We start from the raw sequence: 10,510 nt of genomic DNA, 5'->3' as shown, positions 1-10,510 counted from the left end.
TACAATCCCATGTAACATAACATGGTGAAAGTGGGGTGTGTTCATCTGAGTATCACCACCAATATGGAGAGTACAGTTTGCCAATCTGCCACAAGGTGGCGCTCGGCTAAAAGCTAACGTTAATTTCCCTCTCTAAACATGGATAGTTTACAAATATCGCTCGTGTCTATTCGCTCACTCTTTCCACTTTTATTTAGTAGTAGCTTTTCACCTGCAGTGGGAGTCCTTCTGTTGCCAGTTTCCTTATTGCAAAACGCAATACTAGGCCCTTCGTCAAAGGAGGTCTACCTGGCCTTCCGATTTCAGTGGTTTCCTAATGTACCACTTTATTCAGGGCCTCAACATCCCTGTGGGTGCCGACACGAAGGAGAGAAGAGGCTCAGCTCCAGCTGATCACTGCACCCCAGTTTCAGTTTCTGCCATACCTGACACTAGTGGACGCCTCTTCTGATGTGCAGGGTAGCTAGTTCATGGCGACACAGCATAGACTGCAGATATCGCCAGGTATAGAGCAAAGTACATGTGGGGAACTAGCAGCACAATCCAGGGTTTATCCCGCAAGACCCATAGACAGATGTGCTTTTTATGTCATTGGGAATTGACAAAACATTCAATTGCCAGAATGAGTTAGGGCAAGCCTCTTCTCATCTATCCCCTAACCCTAGATAATCAGCACACCATGGAACAGGCTGGAGCACATAGAAGTGCGCGACATACATGGGATGGTCTGGAGTGCATAGATCGTTTGAAAGAGCATGTAAGCCATCATATCACATCACCACACTCATTCTCTTCTTTACACCACCATTCAACTAGAACACAAAGATACTATGACACCATTCGGTATAGCTGGTCACATACCAACATCTGCCGCATACTCCACATCACTCTATCTAAACACAGCTGGTTACACACCCTGCAGCCAGGCGTTCTCCTCAGGCCTAACGCAGCCAGAACCAGTCTGGATAACACCTGCCAGAACTAACACATACTCTTGATCCCCCAACCACCACACCTAATGCTATGAAGCAGCTATTACGCGAATGCCACACCAGCTGCACACATATCCAGTGCTCACACGCACCTTTGACTATCGCTACTGACTTGAACTTCGGTTCTCGAGGGCGTTCAACCTACCAGCGCCTTGAGACCATACCAATGGTACATAAGGCGCTATGTAAATGCAAAATAACATAACATAACACCAGTGCAATCTAGGGTCAGACCCTGCATGAGGGACTAGATAGAATGGTTGGAGGGCAAGTTGTTTAAAGTCACACATAGGGTAACTCAAAAAAGATCAATTAATACAATTATAGACCTGTTGTCATATGTGTGAAAAAGTTAGGGTATACCATCAGGTCTAACACCCACTAATAGTCCCCAAGTGTGTTCTTCAGGAGATGCCTCAACCAACTCAAGCTGCTGGGACAAGTGCAGGCCCAGCACCACAGCATCAGAGCAGGCGAGGCCCCCCAAGGGGAAGGTGGGCCCTGCTGTAATGCGTGTATGCATGTATGTGTGTGTATTTATACATTTATAATTGTATGTGGCATATGTTTACACTGAATATGGTATACAGTCATGCATATGCATGTTCAAATTTAGGTATGTTCTTAATATGTTGGCCTGCATTGTGTATGTAGCCATACATACATACATGTAAGTAAGTATGTAGTTATGGATATACAACCTATATTGTTTTTAGGGCACAGCAGCAGAACCACTGGTGATAAAGTCAGGGGACCCTGTGCATAGTAGGAGGGTACACCTGGCCCATGGAGGCCTATATTATATTCAGAGAACCCCAGCCCCATATGGATCTAACTAGAGTTGAGTTGATGTGTTTAGAGCACCTGCTCATACAGACCTATATAGTGTTCTGGGAGGGTGTCCTGTATTTTAATACTCATAAACTGCAATTACACTGTGAAGAACAAAACAACAAGTACCAGAATGCAAAGAAAACAAATAGGTATGGGTTCCATCATATAGTTCAATGCACTGCACTAAACGGATGCAATCTGTGGCTGTCCCCCTGGGGGCGGGGGGGTGGTAATTAATTCCTTTTGATTAGTAACATAGCAGTGATAACGTGATGTAAATTATGCATTTTAAAGAATATTCTGTAATACTGGTCAAAACTACTAGCTGCAACATGTTGAAGGAACTTATCAAACTGGCCCTCAAATAAGTGCCCCGCTTTGACTTTGACCCAAGTAACTGGCCCACACTTGCTGTTTGTATTTGTCAGTTTGGGCAGTGCCATATTGCCCTAACGTAATAGGGCTGGGGTTAATAAACATGCAAGCCTTAAATTCCAAAATGAGGCAGGCAGCAGCGCCAACCACATGTACTGGTTTTCTAGCAGCAGCGAGTGATGTTTTCAGAAATGTAGTGACTGGCGTCTGTTTAAAGTGTCCTGATTTCTGAATGAGCTTAACTGTCCTGCATTAGGCATAGCCTAGCAGGGTTTAGGAAGGCAGTGAGTGTGTGGGTCCACCCCACAGCAAACCGACATTGCCTACAGTCTGTTGTTTTCCTTATTTACCATGTAAATTGAATTGAACACCGTAAAATGCATTACCATGAATGAAACATCTTTGACAGATGTTCCATTTCCCCACGGGAAATTGCTCAAAAATTAATTTAACATTCTGTTTAGCTCATCACTTTCTTAGAGAAAGACAGTCGTGTTGCAGTTCAACCCGAATCATTGGTAAGTTAGCTGTGTGAACTCAATTAAAAAATGCACAAATATGTGTTGCTTTCCTTCTCTTTCTGCAGAAGTAGTGAATAGAGCAACATCAAACCAGAGACATCAGGCTGAACCAAAAATGTCTGGTGCCACAAGACGAAAACAGGTGAGTAAACTGGAACTTGCCAAAAGCAGTAAAATCCTCTCAAGGTATTTTGTCAGCTTTCAAAATCCAGCCCAGAAGTTCCACTGACAAGCAGGAGCAAAGGTACGTTATTGCTGATTCAAATAATGCCAACGTTTTCAACCATTGAATGATGTTATTGTAGTTACAGGTTTCTTTCAATCCTTGCTTTCAGAACTCAGCAGGAAAACCTCCTTCATGCTGTCCCTCATGCTTCTACTGATGAACATCTGTCTACTGCTTCTTCTCCTATCACGATACATTCCACAGGTCACCCATCATGCACTGACATTCCTGAGCTTCCACAATGCTCTACTGAATCTAGAGAGGGTCTTGATCACTCAACAGACAGTGTTACCCAGCCTGAAGTTACATTTGGTCGCACAACTGCTGATCGCACTAAAACTTTTGAAGATACCAATGTTGGCACACATGTAGCACAAGACATTGGAGACAAGACAAGACTAAGGAAATTGGAGAATGCAGTGGGAATGTAAAAATGGAGGTCACAATTGACCTGCAGCAAAATTATCCAACAGATCCATACCTATTTCAGAGCAGGCCAATGGGGGTCATTACGACCTTGGAGGTAACCATGCCGCAATTTGCGGCATGGTTACCCCGTTACCGGGTACCGGGTCCGGGTTCCTTGAATGAGGAATTACCGGGCCATTCCAACCTTGGAGGACCCGGTAATTCCTCATTCAAGGAACCTGGACCCGGTACATCCCCATTCTCATTGGAGCCCCCACAGGGCTCAGTGGGAATGGGGAGGGATCTAACAACGGGCCCGTTAATAATGGGCCCGTTGTTAGCACCCTGGTCTGCTAGCGGGACCCACTAAGGGCACCTGGTTTTACTAGGCGCCCTTTGTGGGTCCCGCAAGCAGACTCGTAATGGGGCAGTAAGGGGTTGACGGCTCTGGCACCACAACCGGTGCTGTTAACACCTTACCACCAAGGTCGTAATGACCCCCAATGTCTACACCTTTTAGTTTGAGCCCTTCTATGAGCTGGTTCATGTCAGCCTGGATTAAAAGATGGCTATAAAAAATTCCCATGCCACCCCAATCTTTGAGGATTTAGCCCATATTGGTATCAAAAAAAGGTTGCAGGAGGATTCTCTGTATTAAGGCAGTGCTTGTTGTATTCTCCCAGACATTTCTTTGCTTTTCATGTTGGCTATTTGCCGATAAAGAAATGACCACTTTTCTAAGATTTGGTCCGATCCTAGCTTTGGTTTTTCCAATTTCAAAAAAGGGACAAAAAATATTCTAATGCAGGAACTTTCTAAGATACACTGTGAAGCTGAAAAACAAAACAGCTAACAATTGCCAAATTTAGAATTAGCCAAGATAGAACTATTGTTTCCGAGCTAATAAAAGATGAAACGGAACAGATAGAGAAATACTGTGGCATTCTAAGGCGACTGCTTGATGCTACATTGTATCTCAACAAGCAAGAGTTACTGAAGATGATGTCCAATTATGACAATGTTTTAGCACAGCATGTTGCTCATGGTAAGCGGAATGAAACCCGTTTGAGCCTTGACATTCAGAATGATTTCATTTGTGCACTATTGAAAGAGACAATGCGCATTATCCTTGAAGAAGTTAAAATGGGAAAATTCTATAGTGTCATTGTTGACTCTATAATAGATGCCAGCAAAGTTGATCAATTTTCTTTATCCCTTAGATATGTGACATCTGGTCATGCAGCTGAACATTTTGTAACATTTGCTGAACTTACTGGAGCAGGATTGTCTGACTTTTCTAAACTATTGGCCTTGACTTTAGAGTCCCTGGAACTTGATATTCCCTTAGTCCGTGGGCAGGGCATGATGGTGCAAGCACTATGTCCGGATGTATTGCTTGACTCCAAGCACTTGTGACACAAGTCTCACCCAGAGCTAAATGTAATCACTGTTGTGCACACAATTTAAACCATGTGCTGATTGATACTGCACACACATTTATAAAAGGAAAGTCATTTTTTGGTATACTTGAGGCACTGTACACTTTCCTTACAAGCAGTCTGTCTTGCATGAAAGTTCTGCAGGAAGAGCAACAGGAGCATGTCCTAAAGGAAATAGCTCTGACATTAAAAAAGCTATCTGACTCTAGATGGGCTAGTAGTAAAAGGGCAGTTGATTCTCAGAAACAAAACATTGTAGCAATTACCACAGCATTGCACCCAATATACACTGGATGCATCCCAGGGACATCATTTAGGGGTCACTAGAGGTGTTTATTTATTTATTTTTTATTTTTTTGGTAATGAGAGCTCCTGGGCTGTGGCCAGCACCATGTGGCTCTTTACTTCTGGAGTGGCTGGCTTTCTTGTGTAGGCCCCTTAAAAAAATAAGAAAAATAAGAAGGGGAATGCCACAAGTCTTACACTTTCAGCATCCTAAATGGGAAAGAATAGGAATACCAAGTAATGTCTCTTTCTGGAATTCTATACAATAATTGCTAGACTCATTAAAGGTTTATTTCAGGCACACTTCAGGGGGTGAGTCCCTGATTTGGTCTGTTCTTAAATGCCTCAACTCAGCCTTTCATCCTTCTGAGGTCGATAAATGAGTACCAACACAGGTTGGGTGATATTGGGTGTATATTTTTTGTTTATAAAGCGCTTAAGCATAAGTGCTATATAATAACACATCATTATCATTTGGTCATGGACGTCTGCTTGCATTCACAGTAATTTGGCAATATGGGCCTATACACACTGATCTTAACAATACATATGGCGATCCATTCTTGTATGAAATGTACATCACATTATAGTGAGATCGTAACCATGTTTTTCATAGTGTACAATGATATGTGATGCCACTTCCTGTTTTGTCAACGGCTGAAAGGTTGTGTTCCATCGCTTCCCGCGATATCACTTTGGGGTGGGGTCAAGAGTTGTGTGATGTCACTTCCGCTACCCCTAGCATTTTGGTGAAATGACGTCCCTGATGCATCCCAAATGGAAAAGCACTTTGGGATGCACAGGGGCTCTGGAACACAATTGAAACTTTAGAGTTTAAATTCTTAATTTGTTTTTGGCACAAAGTACTGCAAACTGTGCATACACTGCAACATATTTCATGGTTGTGACATGCTGTAAGGAACTAGAGAAGCTTCGGTCAGATGATATGGCATTTATAACGTGCCTGTACACAAGTGTTTCTAGGCACAACAATATATTTGATCGGATTGAAACAGGTGCTAGGAACATGGCTGAAGAATGTGGGACATCAATACACTTTTAAGAAACAAGGAAGAGGGCTAAGAAAAGCTTTCATGATGAAGCAGCTGATGATAATCCTTTATACAGTGGGAGGCAGGCATTCAAAGTAGAAACCTTCTATGTTCTTGTCAATACATTTGTTGCTCAGATGACATTGAGGTTTCAAGATTTTAGAAATACTGTGTATACATTCTCAGCACTGGATCCTAAACATTTTATAATTCTGACACATTCAAAGAGTTAGCTACATTTTATGCAGGTGATGCCTCTGTGCCAGACGCTGTGGAAGAATATTCTTCTTTTTGTGCACTGTATGGGGAAATGTTCTCTGACAACAAGCAGTTCATAATAAACAATGTGTTGCCTTTCTTGATAGCCAATGATATGTATGCTGTTTTACCAAACCTTGCTAATTTGTACAGAATATTTCTCACTTTGCCTGTAAGTAGTGCTGCTGCAGAACAAGGTTTTAGCAGGCTGAAGTTGGCCAAACGTTACTTGCGGTCAACAATGGGTGAAGAGAGACTTTCAAATGTAGCTTTCATAAGTATTGAAAGAGACCTGGCCTACTCTGTGGAATTTGATAAAGTAATTCAAACATTTGCTGCAACGAAACCATGCTGAAAAGCTTTGTAGCGCAGATCATCCATAGGTTTATTGCTGTGGCAGAGCAGAGGGCTTCTTGGTCCTAATCTGTTGCAGCAAAACATCTGCAAGCACATTAGTGTTCCGTACCCTACAGCCGCATGGGACGCAATCTCCCTGTGCATTTGACGGAACAGTTTCTTCCTCATTACTTGGGCACATGTTGGCTTTTTGGTACTAAGAAATGTTTACAAAAGATATTGTACTGATGAACTCAGGGAATAATGACAATTATATTGCAAGATGTATACAATTTTACTTGAATTGTTTGTTAATGTTTAGCTTTGTTTCGGGATCCATGTGTCTTTTGCTGGGACAAAAGGTTATTTTTAGTCCCAATCTGTTATTATATTGGCATTTATATTATCAGGGTATTTTATTTTAAACACAAATGTCTGGACAAATGATGGCTTGTTGTGCCAGGCAGACAACCTTGTGTCAGAGAATCTAGGAAAATTATTTTTAAAAAAATCCATTGCAGTCTGTGGTTTAGTATTGTTTGACCTGGTTACCACCAGCACAGTATTGTATATTGGTTGCTTGTGAATGTTTATTGAATTGTTATTTTTTGCCTTGCTGATGGATCTGATTCAGATCTCTAGATTTCACTGTCAAATTGAAATAAACATTTTATTGTTTGTTTCCTCCATAACAAATGTATGGTGTGTAACTAATAATAGATGTGGCTTGTAGAAGTATAAGGTTTTATAAATGAAATATACATCGAGTAAAACAACCCTGCCAGATTTTCCTTGAATATTAAGCCTTCCAATTAGCAGCTTGCAGACAGTGAAGGAGAACAATAATGCTGAAACATACATATTATAGTAATTGTTTTAATGTATAATTGAACACCAAGTAAATGCTGCAACATACAGACATAATGCTTGAAAAAGTATACCTCCCCATCAACAGTTCCTAGTTACACCTGCAAAATGACAGAGAAGAGTGAGCTAAGGAAGTGGTAGGGAGAAGGGTTGGAACAGTAAAAGAAGGGACGAAGAGAATTTTACATTTAGAGGGATTTACTGAGAAAGTGCATGCTCATCCAGGATTGGGCGGCAAGAAGGCAGACAGAGATTTTGGAGTGAAGGGAATACGAGAAGGCGGAAAAGGAAATAAAGATTTGGGAATTGTCTGCGTAGAAGTGGCAGCATAACCCAAAAGAAGAAATGGGAGAAGAAAGGGGGTAGTATTGAGTGAGAAGAGAAGGGGACTAAAGAAAGGCCATGGGGAACACCATGGACAAGATGGTAGGAGGGGTAAAGTGCTACCAGACTGAGAGAACGAGAAGGTGCGGTCGTGTAGATAAGAGGAGAACCAGCGTAGTACGGAACCAGAAAGTGCAAGTGAGGAAAGCATGGAAACAAAGGTGATCCACAGTTTCAAAAGCGGCAGACATGTTGAGAAGGATAAGGATTGAGGGGAGTTTATAGGGCTGTGCAGAAAGAAGGGAGTTGGAAATGCTCAACAGAGCGGTTTTGCTAGAGTTAAAGGGCAGGAAACCAGATTGGAGAGGAGAGCTTAGGATGTTGAAGTTAAGATAGGAGAGTTGGGAGTAGAGAACCCAGTAAGTAGATTAGAAAGAAAAGGAAGAAGTAAAAATAGGACAGAAGTTGGAAAGGGAAGTGAGATTGAGAGAGGGTTTCTTTAGAATAGGGATAATGGTGGCCTCCTTGAATGAAGATGGAAATGTAGCAGCGGAAAGAGAAGAGTTGACCAGAGTGGTGAGCAAAGATAGGAGCAGCCGGTCGATTTTAGGAATAAAAAGAGAGGGGGATAGGGTCTAAGGGAGAAGCAGTGGCATGAGCACGAGTGAGAAACCGAGCAGTTTCTGAATCAGAAAGAAGGGAAAATGAGGAGGAAGATGAGCTAGAATGTAGAGAGAGCAAGGAGGTGGAATGATTAGAGGAGAGGCAGGAGCAAAGCATAGATACTTTGTCGGATAAGAACGTGGCAAAGTCAGAGGGAGACATGGAGAAAGTAGAGAAGTGTCAGGAGAGGGGGAGGATCTGATTAAGAAGGCAGAAAAGGCAACAAGGGTGAGGAGAGTACAAGAGAATATGATTAGAATCGTAGGTCTTTTTAGCCTAGTGTAATGAAGAGTCATGCGAAGAGTGTAAGGAAGAGACAAGAGAGGTTAGCAGAGGAAGTGTCTTTTCTATTTACACTCCGTGCTACGCAAGGAGGAGCAGAGCGAACTGTCAGGGCTGAGGAGGCCAGCGTGAAGGGCGGAAAAGGCCTGGCAAGCTGGAATGAGTCAAGAGAGTGTAACAGAGTAGAGTCAGGGGAGAAAAGTGAGAAGTGAGTAAGTGGGGGAAGTGTGGCTTGTAAGAAAAGTGGAGGGGTTGAATGTAGCAATATGGCAACAGGAACAGAGAAGATCAGGGGAAGGAAGAGTGGGGTGAAAAGAGGGAGGGGAAAATGTGAAGGAAAGAAGTAGGTGATCAGAGGCTGGAAATGGAAGAGAAGTAATGGAAGAGGAAAAGAGGAGGAAAAGAGGAGAGGATATGGTTGAGGGATGACCTGAGATATGAGAGGGAGGGAGGGCAGTAAGGAAAGATCATAGGAATTCATGAGGGGAAGGAAAAGGAAGAAGAATGGGTGAATGAGAGATGGAGACTGAAGTCCCTTAGTAGAAAAAGGGGACAGAAGAAGGAAGAACAGAAAGAAGCGAGCCAAGGTCTTCGCAAAAAGGGACAAGTGAATGGGTGCTGCTGTGCAGCAACAGACATGGCTGCTTAATTTCGCAGCTCCCCGTCTGTTTATATCCTGCCCTGATAAACTCCTTCTAGTAAGCACAGCATGGCAATCTGATGCATGCTCAACTCCTTGAAGTAGCAGTAACATATGGGCTGAGTTGTGTGAAGATCCGTCTGCGGGGTCGGCAGATCTGGAGGCTTCCAGCGCATCGGGTGTGGATGCTGGTGGGCAGCGGTCTGACTGAATCCCTGTGGCTGGTGGGGTGCCTTCATGCCTGTGAACTGGTGGTGGCTACTGTGGCTGAGGCGGCCCTGCAGCAGGAGCGTTTTGCTGGTGAGTGCCGGCTGGGCAAAAACAAAGAGGTGATGGCTGGAAGGTTTAGAATGAATCTTAACCACTGGCATTGCTCTGGGCAACCCTCCAGACCATCGTTCTTCGCCTGCCAAGCCATTACAGAAGGTAAAGACCATATGCAAATCAGGCTTGGTCCCACCCCAAAAGGGGCAGTCCAGCCCAAACTGCTAGGTCACATCCCTTCTGCACGAGACCACAAGCATCCCAAAACATGTTTCGGCCTTGTTGGGCCTCATCAGTGAGGAGTAGCTTGGGTCTCTAGGCCCAGCAGGCACGGGACCCACGTCTGGGAATACCCGTCCCACTCGGGGTGGCAAAGCAAAAACAAAGAGGTGATAGCTGGAAGGTTTAGAATGAATCTTAACCACTGGCATTGCTCTGGGCACCCTCCAGACCATCGTTCTTCGCCTGCCAAGCCATTACAGAAGGGGAAAGACCATATGCAAATCAGGCTTGGTCCCACCCCAAAAGGGGCAGTCCAGCCCGAACTGCTAGGCCACATCCCTTCTGCGCGAGACCACAAGCTTCCCCAAACATGTTTTGGCCTTGTTGGGCCTCATCAGTGAGGAGTAGCTTGGGTCTCTAGGCCCAGCAGGCACGGGACCCACGTCTGGGCATACCCGTCCCACTCGGGGTGACAAAGCAAAAACAAAGAGGTGATGGCTGGAAGGTTTAGAATGAATCTTG

This window comes from Ambystoma mexicanum, chromosome 9, assembly GCF_040938575.1.
Source record: "Ambystoma mexicanum isolate Mex_15411 chromosome 9, UKY_AmexF1_1, whole genome shotgun sequence".
Lineage (NCBI taxonomy): Eukaryota > Metazoa > Chordata > Amphibia > Caudata > Ambystomatidae > Ambystoma > Ambystoma mexicanum.
Note: the sequence above shows the minus strand (reverse complement) of the source record.